The 12,471-nt window shown below is 40.1% G+C and overlaps 2 non-coding genes across 2 annotated transcripts; both read left to right on the top strand.

The window, feature by feature from the left end:
* The first annotated feature begins 6,745 nt into the window (after positions 1-6,745).
* TRNAG-CCC (transfer RNA glycine (anticodon CCC)) lies at positions 6,746-6,817 on the top strand. The gene has a single exon. It is a non-coding gene; the product is annotated as a tRNA-Gly (tRNA).
* Positions 6,818-9,757: 2,940 nt separating this feature from the next.
* TRNAG-UCC (transfer RNA glycine (anticodon UCC)) lies at positions 9,758-9,829 on the top strand. The gene has a single exon. It is a non-coding gene; the product is annotated as a tRNA-Gly (tRNA).
* Positions 9,830-12,471: the final 2,642 nt, after the last annotated feature.

The raw sequence follows: 12,471 nt of genomic DNA on the forward strand, positions 1-12,471 counted from the left end.
GGAGGCACAAGCAGCTTCAAAAACTTGTCTGCTGCTATGACAAGGCTTTTTTGCCGCTGCTCTTTCAACCTGACGTAATTGCCTGTAGGAAAGAGTCCTCAATTTGCCCTTATCAGCACGCACACGTGTGTACTGTGAATCAGCTACATACTTCTTGATTGCCAAGACACTTCATCCTGATCATCGCACAATGTTGATTGTAGTCATGCCTTGACCTAAACACTCCACAATTTGTTGCTTCTCAGCAGCCGACACATCCTTTTTCTTTCCCATTTTGGCAGAAAATGTAGGCTGCTTAATAATGTGAGAGAGCCTTCTTAAGTAGTCTTGCCTTTCAATGGACACACCTGCCAAACTAATTAGCACAGGTGTCTGCAATTGCTTACAGTGATATAAAGAGCCCTGACACACATCACCATCAATGAGTTTAACTGACAAACAAACAAATTCTTCCCTTATCACTCCTAAACACTTTTTGCATAATAATTTGGAACACAGTGTACATGTGCTTTTCCACAAAACACCAGTGGTTCACGTAGTGAATCTTACAGTTCTAACTTGCCAACCGTGGTCTGTATGGAGTTGTTCAATAAAGGGCCCAAAATTAAGATAACATAGATGGGAGAGGTCTCTATGAATAGGAATTCCTAAGTATTTGATACCCTGTGAGGGCCAGGCAAAGGGAAAGTTGGACTGGATGGAATCCTATATGGATTTGGGGAGGGAGACATCGAGGGCCTCAGACTTCGCTGCATTGATTTTAAAATTTGACCATGTAACAAAGTGATCTATTTCAGCCATAACAGCATGGATGGATATATGTGATTGAGTGATATATACTAGGACATCATCAGCAAATAGAGAGCACTTGTACTCGGTGCCTCCCACCTCAATCCACCTAATATTGGGGTTATGGCAAATTGATGAGAGCAGGTGCTCCGTCACTAGGATGTATAAGAGAGGGGACAGAGGACATCCCTGCCTTGTCCCATTGGTGATTGTGAAAGGTGATGAAAATGTTCTGATGCACCCCTGGGCCTTGGGGACACCCGAAGCCGGACCCTTTTTGGTGGATGCTGGTGGTTGTAGTCTTCGTGGCGGTGACCCGGTTCCGTGGCTCAGGGTGGTCAAACCAGTGGCGGAACTATTTATGTGGTTTTGATGTTTAAATGTCCGACTACGCCACCCGTGGATTGCGGTCAGAGTGAACTGCCGCTACAGGGCAGACCGCTGAGGCTGGTGTTGTGGGTGCAGCAGAGCGTAGCATAACTCCCCACGGGAGGAGTATAGCCTCAAGGCAGTGTATGCGGAGGATGGGGGTGATGGTGCAGGGCAGCAGCAGTAACGACACGGAGTCAGTGATGCAGTTCAGGGCCTTTACTCACAGTTCTTATTATCCAAACCACGTCTGCAGGTAACGGCTGCCCACGTCGTACTGTGCTCACCAGGTGAGGGGCTCAGACAACTCCCAGATAACTTTGGAGCGCTTCACAGGACCCCCTTTGTGTGTCCTTTGTCTGGCCTTTCTTACCAACACTTCTGTCCGGCTGCCTCGGGCCTCCTCTTGGTAAACTTGGCGCCAGTTTCCCTGACCCTATGTGGTGCCTTCCTAGCGGGTGTAGCGAGGGGCTGCGCCACATAAAATGTCAGAGCCTCCGGTTTCTAGCTGAGGGTCGTTTCCTGCCTCCACTAGTTCGGGGACCGGTCTCCCCCTTTGGCCTGACCCCTCCACGCAGGTGGATTCGGGCGTGCGTTGGTGACTCGCCCGTCCGCACCCCTGGGATCCCTTCATTCCTCGTTCCTGGAGCCTTCTCCGCTCCTCTTCCTTCCTTCTCCCTCTTCCAGGCCTGGGCCTCTGTTACTAGGCCCGCCTCCGGAGCAGAGCTCATGCAGAGCCCCTGCTCCCTGCCACTTCTGCTCAGACTTCTCTGCACTGAACTAAGATGGTGCCCACCTTTTATACTCCCTTCTCAATGCACCCAGTAACTGCTTCCTCCCTGCTCCTGCACTACAGGGTTCCCCTTCCTCAGTGTTCTCTCCCCCCACTCCAGCCAGGGACAGGGACTGTCGTGCCCATATCAGGGGCATATTGGTCGCCCTGCCCCACGGCAATGTGGTGTAATGCATGCAGGTGTCGGGTCCTGATCCACACTCCATCCTTACCTGAGAGTGAGATATCACACCTCTGGGTGAGGTGCAATACCTCTGTAGCAACCGAGCCCTCAGCGTGCTACAGTTCCATTTATCTTCAGCCTAGGTGACGTATTGTGATACAGGGCCGTGATTTTGGCTATAAAAGGGTCCCCTAGACACCTACCCCAAGCTTTTTAAGAGAATCATATATGGCGTGCCAGGAGACTCTATGCAATGCTTTCTCAGCATCCATCGAGAGTATCTAATTACAAATTTTTAACTGCATCTAGCCCAGGAAATACTTTGTGCCTAGTAGCAGTGTCTGCTAGTCAGCGGATTATCCCGGCTGTTAAGCAAGCTACATCACCTGTAGTTTGGACACTTAATTTTTTCAAAGGAAATGCTTCGGGACCACGGGATACTCAGTGAAGAGCATCAGGAGGCACCCCAAGGCATAGGGGCTGGGACTGGCAGTAGGATGCCTTGCGGTGGACAGCCGAGCTCGATCCTTATAAAAGCTTTTTAACTGCAGCAGCTTTAGTGGACGCTACTGGAGCTGGAATTACGCGGCTGCTGGCATGAGACTTGCCCTCCAATAGATCCTTGTAAATGGATTTAAAGTGTATTCATTCAAATTAGAGAGACAATTTAAATTAAAAAGCTTAGAGCTGCCTCCACCACAGGGGGGCTCGCTCGACCCACCAGCGGACAGGCACCAGTATTGGGAGAGGGGGGCTGGCCATCAGGGTTCACCGCGGCTCTGGCACAAACCCGGCGACACGGAGGTGGCACGGGCAGGAGCGGACTGGCCGTGTCGGCTTCCCACTTTTTGGATTTTAGAAGGGCATGACATGCCTATATCTGTGTCTCCCCCTCCTTTTACTCCTCCACCTCTTTTCTTTTCGCATGACTATATGTACTTGTCACTTTTCCATGTGTTAGTTATGTCTTCTGAGCAGTTTGTCAGCTTTTGGACACCTTTGAAGGTGTTTTCTATATGTTTCTATGTGTTTTTGTTTGCCTGCCATTGGTTTTAACGGTGTTCGAAGGTGTTCGACGAACCGAACCGAACTCAAACACTACGGGGGTGGCTCAACACTACTCTTCAGTTGTTGATTAAACACTTTGTAGGGTTAGTCTCCAATATGAAAGCAATGTCAGGGTTGGCATTGGTGTTATGCTGGTGGGTGTAGTTGCTTTTAAAACAATAGGCCATAGTTTAATTCTTGAAGAACTCATTGTTTTTTTGCATTTGGTGGTGTTTGGAATCTTTTTCACTTTCTGTGCTAAGGCTTATGCTTTTATTTCTTTCTTGGTAACACTTTAGCTACCTTAGTGGGCAGAAAGCAAAGGTAATTGAGAGAATTTGTAGGCAGAGGTGGAAAAGCTACATAACTGATTCCAAAAACTCCTCTGTCTTTAGAGTTAGTGTTAAAAATGCCAAAAATGGCAGAGGTCTTTAGGGGTAATTTGGTGCTGCTGTAGACTCTTTGTAATCTGTTGGAGCTAAGGCTCATAGTGTACTTTCTTTCTTGGTAAGAGTTTAGTTACCTTATTGGCAAAAAAGTGAAAATAATTGAGAGAAATGTAAGAATTGGTGGAAAAGCTCCATAGCTGATTCACAAGAATTCATCTTTGAGTTTTGGACAATGCTTTGCCTTGTTTTTAAACTTTTTAGTAATTGGCTCTTTCAAGACATATTCAGTCCTCCTTTTTTAAGTAAAACTTTAGCAGATTTAACAGCCAAAATCCCAAACCAGTCAAGTGGGTTCATGTATTGGTGGTATAGTGGTGAGCATAGCTGCTTCCCAAGCAGTTGACTCAGGTTCAATTTCCAGCCAATGCAATACTTATGTAGTTTTATTTCTGGCATATCATACATTTTACAAACTATTTTGTAATGTTAGTGCAGAAAATGTAAAAAAAAAAGCTGATCCTGTAAGCATTGCTGGTATAGTGGTGAGCATAGCTGCCTTCCAAGCAGTTGACCAGGTTTCAATTCCTGGCCAATACTAAACATCGGTGATTTTTTTTATCAGGCACGTCATACTTTTTACTCACAATTTTGTAGGGTTAGTGCAGAAAATGTGAAAAAAATGCTGGGTAACTTAAGCATTTTTGGTATAGTGGTGAGCAAACCTGCATTCCAAGCAGTTGACCTGCGATTGATTCCTGGTCAATGCAATACTTATGTGGGTTTTTTTCCTGGCACGTCTAACTTTTTGCTAATAATTTCGTATTGTTAGTGCAGAAAATGTAAGAAAAAAACATGGCTTCTGTAAGTGTTGGTGGTATAGTGGTGAGAATCGCTGCCTTCCAAGTAGTTGACCTGAGTTGGATTCTCAGCCAACGCATGAATTGTTTTTCACATTTGGTGATGCTTTTAGTCTGTTTTAATTTTTCGTGTTAAGGCTCATGCTCTTCTGTCTTCTTAGAGTTTAGCAACCACGAAAAAGAGAAAAATATTGAAGAGAATATTTCTTAGCTTCTTTTCAACTGTCTCATCTAACTGATCTTCTGCTCTTCAGTTGTTGATTAAATACTTTGTAGGGTTAGTCTCCAATACGAAAGCAATGTCAGGGTTGGCATTGGTGTTATGCTGGTGGGTGTAGTTGCTTTTAAAACAATAGGCCATAGTTTAATTCTTGAAGAACTCATTGTTTTTTTGCATTTGGTGGTGTTTGGAATCTTTTTCACTTTCTGTGCTAATGCTTATGCTTTTATTTCTTTCTTGGTAACACTTTAGCTACTTTAGTGTTCAGAAAGCAAAGCTAATTGAGAGAATTTGTAGGCAGATGTGGAAAAGCTACATAACTGATTCCAAAAACTCCTCTGTCTTTAGAGTTAGTGTTAAAAATGCCAAAAATGGCAGAGGTCTTTAGGGGGAATTTGATGCTGCTGTTGACTCTTTGTAATCTGTTTGAGCTAAGGCTCATAGTGTACTTTCTTGGTAAGAGTTTAGTTACCTTATTGGCAAAAAAGTGATAATAATTGAGAGAAATGTAAGAATTGGTGGAAAAGCTCCATAGCTGATTCACAAGAATTCATCTTTGAGTTTTGGACAATGCTTTGCCTTGTTTTTAAACTTTTTAGTAATTGGCTCTTTCAAGACATATTCAGTCCTCCTTTTTTAAGTAAAACTTTAGCAGATTTAACAGCCAAAATCCCAAACCAGTCAAGTGGGTTCATGCATTGGTGGTATAGTGGTGAGCATAGCTGCTTCCCAAGCAGTTGACCCGGGTTCGATTTCCAGCCAATGCAATACTTATGTATCTTTATTTCTGGCATATCATACATTTTACAAACTATTTTGTAATGTTAGTGCAGAAAATGTAAAAAAAAAAAAGCTGACTCTGTAACCATTGGTGGTATAGTGTTGAGCATAGCTGCCTTCCAAGCAGTTGACCTGGGTTCAATTCCCGGCCAATACCAAACATCGGTGTTTTTTTTTTCGGTCACGCCATACTTTTTACTAACAATTTTGTAGGGTTAGTGCAGAAAATGTGAAAAAAATGCTGGGTACCTTAAGCATTTTTGGTATAGTGGTGAGCAAACTTGCCTTCCAAGCAGTTGACCTGCGATTGATTCCTGTTCAATGCAATACTTATGTGGGGGTTTTTTTCCTGGCACGTCTTACTTTTTACTAATAATTTCGTATTGTTAGTGCAGAAAATGTAAGAAAAAAACATGGCTTCTGTAAGTGTTGGTGGTATCGTGGTGAGAATCGCTGCCTTCCAATTAGTTGACCCGAGTTCGATTCTCAGCCAATGCATGTATTGCTTTTCACATTTGGTGATGCTTTTAGTCTGTTTTAATTTTTCGTGTTAAGGCTCATGCTCTTCTTTCTTCTTAGAGTTTAGCAACCACGAAAATGAGAAAAAAATTGAAGAGAATATTTCTTAGCTTTTTTTCAACTGTCTCATCTAACTGATCTTCTACTCTTCAGTTGTTGATTAAACACTTTGTAGGGTTAGTCTCCAATGTGAAAGCAATGTCAGGGTTGGCATTGGTGTTATGCTGGTGGGTGTAGTTGCTTTTAAAACAATAGGCCATAGTTTAATTCTTGAAGAACTCATTGTTTTTTTGCATTTGGTGGTGTTTGGACTCTTTTTCACTTTCTGTGCTAAGGCTTATGCTTTTATTTCTTTCTTGGTAACACTTTAGCTATCTTAGTTGGCAAAAAGCAAAGCTAATTGAGAGAATTTGTAGGCAGAGGTGGAAAAGCTACATAACTGATTCCAAAAACTCCTCTGTCTTTAGAATTAGTGTTAAAAATGCCAAAAATAGCAGAGGTCTTTAGGGGTAATTTGGTGCTAGTGCTGACTTTTTGTAATCTTTTTGAGCTAAGGCTCATAGTGTACTTTTTTTCTTGGTAAGAGTTTAGTTACCTTATTGGCAAAAAAGTGAAAATAATTGAGAGAATTGTAAGAATTGGTGGAAAAGCTCCATAGCTGATTCACAAGAATTCATCTTTGAGTTTTGGACAATGCTTTGCCTTGTTTTTAAACTTTTTAGTAATTGGCTCTTTCAAGACATATTCAGTCCTCCTTTTTTTAAGTAAAACTTTAGCAGATTTAACAGCCATAATCCCAAACCAGTCAAGTTGGTTCATGCATTGGTGGTATAGTGGTGAGCATAGCTGCTTCCCAAGCAGTTGACCCAGGTTCGATACCCGGCCAATGCAATACTTATGTAGTTTTATTTCTGGCATATCATACATTTTACAAACTATTTTGTAAAGTTAGTGCAGAAAATGTAAAAAAAAAAGCTGATCCTGTAAGCATTGGTGGTATAGTCGTGAGCATAGCTGCCTTCCAAGCAGTTGACCCGGGTTCGATTCCCGGCCAATGCAAAACATAGGTGTGTTTTTTTTTCAGGCACGTCATAATTTTTACTAACAATTTTGTAGGGTTAGTGCAGAAAATGTGAAAAAAATGCTGTGTACCTTAAGCATTTTTGGTATAGTGGTGAGCAAACCTGCCTTCCAAGCAGTTGACCTGCGATTGATTCCTGGTCAATGCAATACTTATGTGGGTTTTTTTTTTCCTGGCACGTCTTACTTTTTACTAATAATTTTGTATTGTTAGTGCAGAAAATGTAAGAAAAAAACATGACTTCTGTAAGTGTTGGTGGTATAGTGGTGAGCAAAGCTGCCTTCCAAACAGTTGACCGGGGTTCGTTTCCTGGCCAACGCATGAATTGTTTTTCACATTTGGTGATGCTTTTAGTCTGTTTTAATTTTTCATGTTAAGGCTCATGCTCTTCTTTCTTCTTAGAGTTTAGCAACCACGAAAATGAGAAAAAAATTGAAGAGAATATTTCTTAGATTTTTTTCAACTGTCTCATCTAACTGATCGTCTGCTCTTCAGTTGTTGATTAAATACTTTGTAGGGTTAGTCTCCAATAAGAAAGCAATGTCAGGGTTGGCATTGGTGTTACGCTGGTGGGTGTAGTTGCTTTTAAAACAATAGGCCATAGTTTAATTCTTGAAGAACTCATTGTTTTTTTGCATTTGGTGGTGTTTGGAATCTTTTTCACTTTCTGTGCTAAGGCTTATGCTTTTATTTCTTTCTTGGTAACACTTTAGCTACCTTAGTGGGCAGAAAGCAAAGCTAATTGAGAGAATTTGTAGGCAGAGGTGGAAAAGGTACATAACTGATTACAAAAACTCCTCTGTCTTTAGAGTTAGTGTTAAAAATGCCAAAAATGGCAGAGGTCTTTAGGGGTAATTTGGTGCTGGTGCTGACTCTTTGTAATCTGTTTGAGCTAAGGCTCATAGTGTACTTTCTTTCTTGGTAAGAGTTTAGTTACCTTATTGGTAAAAAAGTGAAAATAATTGAGAGAAATGTAAGAATTTTTGGAAAAGCTACATAGCTGATTCACAAGAATTCATCTTTGAGTTTTGGACAATGCTTTGCCTTGTTTTTAAACTTTTTAGTAATTGGCTCTTTCAAGGCATATTCAGTCATCCTTTTTTTAAGTAAAACTTTAGCAGATTTAACAGCCAAAATCCCAAACCAGTCAAGTGGGTTCGTGCATTGGTGGTATAGTGGTGAGCATAGCTGCTTCCCAAGCAGTTGACCCAGGTTCGATTTCCAGCCAATGCAATACTTATGTAATTTTATTTCTGGCATATCATACATTTTACAAACTATTTTGTAATGTTAGTGCAGAAAATGTAAAAAAAAAAGCTGACCCTGTAAGCATTGGTGGTAAAGTGGTGAGCATAGCTGCCTTCCAAGCAGTTGACCTGGGTTCAATTCCCGGCCAATACAAAACATCGGTGTTTTTTTTTTTCAGTCACGTCATACTTTTTACTAACAATTTTGTAGGGTTAGTGCAGAAAATGTGAAAAAAATGCTGGGTACCTTAAGCATTTTTGGTATAGTGGTGAGCAAACCTGCCTTCCAAGCAGTTGACCTGCGATTGATTCCTGGTCAATGCAAAACTTATGTGGGGGTTTTTTTCCTGGCACGTCTTAATTTTTACTAATAATTTCGTATTGTTAGTGCAGAAAATGTAAGAAAAAAACATGGCTTCTGTAATTGTTGGTGGTATAGTGGTAAGAATCTCTGCCTTCCAAGTAGTTGACCCGAGTTTGATTCTCAGCCAATGCATGAATTGTTTTTCACATTTGGTGATGCTTTTAGTCTGTTTTAATTTTTCGTGTTAAGTCTCAGGCTCTTCTTTCTTCTTAGAGTTTAGCAACCACGAAAATGAGAAAAAAATTGAAGAGAATATTTCTTAGATTTTTTTCAACTGTCTCATCTAACTGATCTTCTGCTCTTCAGTTGTTTATTAAACACTTTGTAGGGTTAGTCTCCAATATGAAAGCAATGTCAGGGTTGGCATTGGTGTTATGCTGGTGGGTGTAGTTGCTTTTAAAACAATAGGCCATAGTTTAATTCTTGAAGAACTCATTGTTTTTTTGCATTTGGTGGTGTTTGGAATCTTTTTCACTTTCTGTGCTAAGGCTTATGCTTTTATTTCTTTCTTGGTAACACTTTAGCTACCTTAGTTGGCAAAAAGCAAAGCTAATTGAGAGAATTTGTAGGCAGAGGTGGAAAAGCTACATAACTGATTCCAAAAACTCCTCTGTCTTTAGAGTTAGTGTTAAAAATGCCAAAAATGGCAGAGGTCTTTAGGGGGAATTTGGTGCTGCTGTTGAATCTTTCTAATCTGTTTGAGCTAAGGCTCATAGTGTACTTTCTTTCTTGGTAAGAGTTTAGTTACCTTATAGGCAAAAAAGTGAAAATAATTGAGAGAAATGTAAGAATTGGTGTAAAAGCTACATAGCTGATTCACAAGAATTCATCTTTGAGTTTTGGACAATGCTTTGCCTTGTTTTTAAACTTTTTAGTAATTGGCTCTTTCAAGACATATTCAGTCCTCCTTTTTTAAGTAAAACTTTAGCAGATTTAACAGCCAAAATCCCAAACCAGTCAAGTGGGTTCATGCAGTGATGGTATAGTGGTGAGCATAGCTGCTTCCCAAGCAGTTGACCCGGGTTCGATTTCCAGCCAATGCAATACTTATGTAGTTTTATTTCTGGCATATCATACATTTTACAGACTATTTTGTAATGTTAGTGCAGAAAATGTAAAAAAAAAAGCTGACCCTGTAAGCATTGGTGGTATAGTGGTGAGCATAGCTGCCTTCCAAGCAGTTGACCTGGGTTCAATTCCCGGCCAATACAAAACATCGGTGTTTTTTTTTTTCAGGCACGTCATACTTTTTACTAACAATTTTGTAGGGTTAGTGCAGAAAATGTGAAAAAAATGCTGGGTACCTTAAGCATTTTTGGTATAGTGGTGAGCAAACTTGCCTTCCAAGCAGTTGACCTGCGATTGATTCCTGGTCAATGCAATACTTATGTGGGTTTTTTTTAACTGGCACGTCTTACGTTTTACTAATAATTTCGTATTGTTAGTGCAGAAAATGTAAGAAAAAAACATGGCTTCTGTAATTGTTGGTGGTATAGTGGTGAGAATCGCTGCCTTAAAAGTAGTTGACCCGAGTTCGATTCTCAGCCAACGCATGAATTGTTTTTCACATTTGGCGATGCTTTTAGTCTGTTTTAATTTTTCGTTTTAAGTCTCTGGCTCTTCTTTCTTCTTAGAGTTTAGCAAACACGAAAATGAGAAAAAAATTGAAGAGAATATTTCTTAGCTTTTTTTCAACTGTCTCATCTAACTGATCTTCTGTTCTTCAGTTGTCGATTAAACACTTTGTAGGGTTAGTCTCCAATATGAAAGCAATATCAGGGTTGGCATTGGTGTTATGCTGGTGGGTGTAGTTGCTTTTAAAACAATAGGCCATAGTTTAATTCTTGAAGAACTCATTGTTTTTTTGCATTTGGTGGTGTTTGGACTCTTTTTCACTTTCTGTGCTAAGGCTTATGCTTTTATTTCTTTCTTGGTAACACTTTAGCTACCTTAGTTGGCAAAAAGCAAAGCTAATTAAGAGAATTTGTAGGCAGAGGTGGAAAAGCTACATAACTGATTCCAAAAACTCCTCTGTCTTTAGAGTTAGTGTTAAAAATGCCAAAAATGGCAGAGGTCTTTAGGGGGAATTTGGTGCTGACTCTTTGTAATCCTTTAGAGCTAAGGCTCATTGTGTACTTTCTTTCTTGGTAAGAGTTTAGTTACCTTATTGGCAAAAAAGTGAAAACAATTGAGAGAAATGTAAGAATTGGTGGAAAAGCTACATAGCTGATTCACAAGAATTCATCTTTGAGTTTTGGACAATGCTTTGCCTTGTTTTTAAACTTTTTAGTAATTGGCTCTTTCAAGGCATATTCAGTCATCCTTTTTTTAAGTAAAACTTTAGCAGATTTAACAGCCAAAATCCCAAACCAGTCAAGTTGGTTCGTGCATTGGTGGTATAGTGGTGAGCATAGCTGCTTCCCAAGCAGTTGACCCAGGTTCGATTTCCAGCCAATGCAATACTTATGTAATTTTATTTCTGGCATATCATACGTTTTACAAACTATTTTGTAATGTTAGTGCAGAAAATGTAAAAACAAAAGCTGACCCTGTAAGCATTGGTGGTAAAGTGGTGAGCATAGCTGCCTTCCAAGCAGTTGACCTGGGTTCAATTCCCGGCCAATACAAAACATCGGTGTTTTTTTTTTTCAGTCACGTCATACTTTTTACTAACAATTTTGTAGGGTTACTGCAGAAAATGTGAAAAAAATGCTGGGTACCTTAAGCATTTTTGGTATAGTGGTGAGCAAACCTGCCTTCCAAGCAGTTGACCTGCGATTGATTCCTGGTCAATGTAAAACTTATGTGGGGGTTTTTTTCCTGGCACGTCTTACTTTTTATTAATAATTTCGTATTGTTAGTGCAGAAAATGTAAGAAAAAAACATGGCTTCTGTAATTGTTGGTGGTATAGTGGTAAGAATCTCTGCCTTCCAAGTAGTTGACCCGAGTTTGATTCTCAGCCAATGCATGAATTGTTTTTCACATTTGGTGATGCTTTTAGTCTGTTTTAATTTTTCGTGTTAAGTCTCAGGCTCTTCTTTCTTCTTAGAGTTTAGCAACCACGAAAATGAGAAAAAAATTGAAGAGAATATTTCTTAGATTTTTTTCAACTGTCTCATCTAACTGATCTTCTGCTCTTCAGTTGTTGATTAAACACTTTGTAGGGTTAGTCTCCAATATGAAGTCCATGTCAGGGTTGGCATTAGTGTTATGCTGGTGGGTGTAGTTGCTTTTAAAACAATAGGCCATAGTTTAATTCTTGAAGAACTCATTGTTTTTTTGCATTTGGTGGTGTTTGGACTCTTTTTCACTTTCTGTGCTAAGGCTTATGCTTTTATTTCTTTCTTGGCAACACTTTAGCTACCTTAGTTGGCAAAAAGCAAAGCTAATTGAGAGAATTTGTAGGCAGAGGTGGAAAAGCTACATAACTGATTCCAAAAACTCCTCTGTCTTTAGAGTTAGTGTTAAAAATGCCAAAAATGGCAGAGGTCTTTAGGGGGAATTTGGTGCTGCTGTTGAATCTTTGTAATCTGTTTGAGCTAAGGCTCATAGTGTACTTTCTTTCTTGGTAAGAGTTTAGTTACCTTATAGGCAAAAAAGTGAAAATAATTGAGAGAAATGTAAGAATTGGTGTAAAAGCTACATAGCTGATTCACAAGAATTCATCTTTGAGTTTTGGACAATGCTTTGCCTTGTTTTTAAACTTTTTAGTAATTGGCTCTTTCAAGACATATTCAGTCCTCCTTTTTTAAGTAAAACTTTAGCAGATTTAACAGCCAAAATCCCAAACCAGTCAAGTGGGTTCATGCAGTGATGGTATAGTGGTGAGCATAGCTGCTTCCCAAGCAGTTG

Source organism: Phyllobates terribilis, unplaced genomic scaffold (genome assembly GCF_046119375.1).
Source record: "Phyllobates terribilis strain yellow unplaced genomic scaffold, ASM4611937v1 Scaffold_3__8_contigs__length_932513732, whole genome shotgun sequence".
In the NCBI taxonomy this organism is placed as follows: Eukaryota; Metazoa; Chordata; class Amphibia; order Anura; family Dendrobatidae; genus Phyllobates; species Phyllobates terribilis.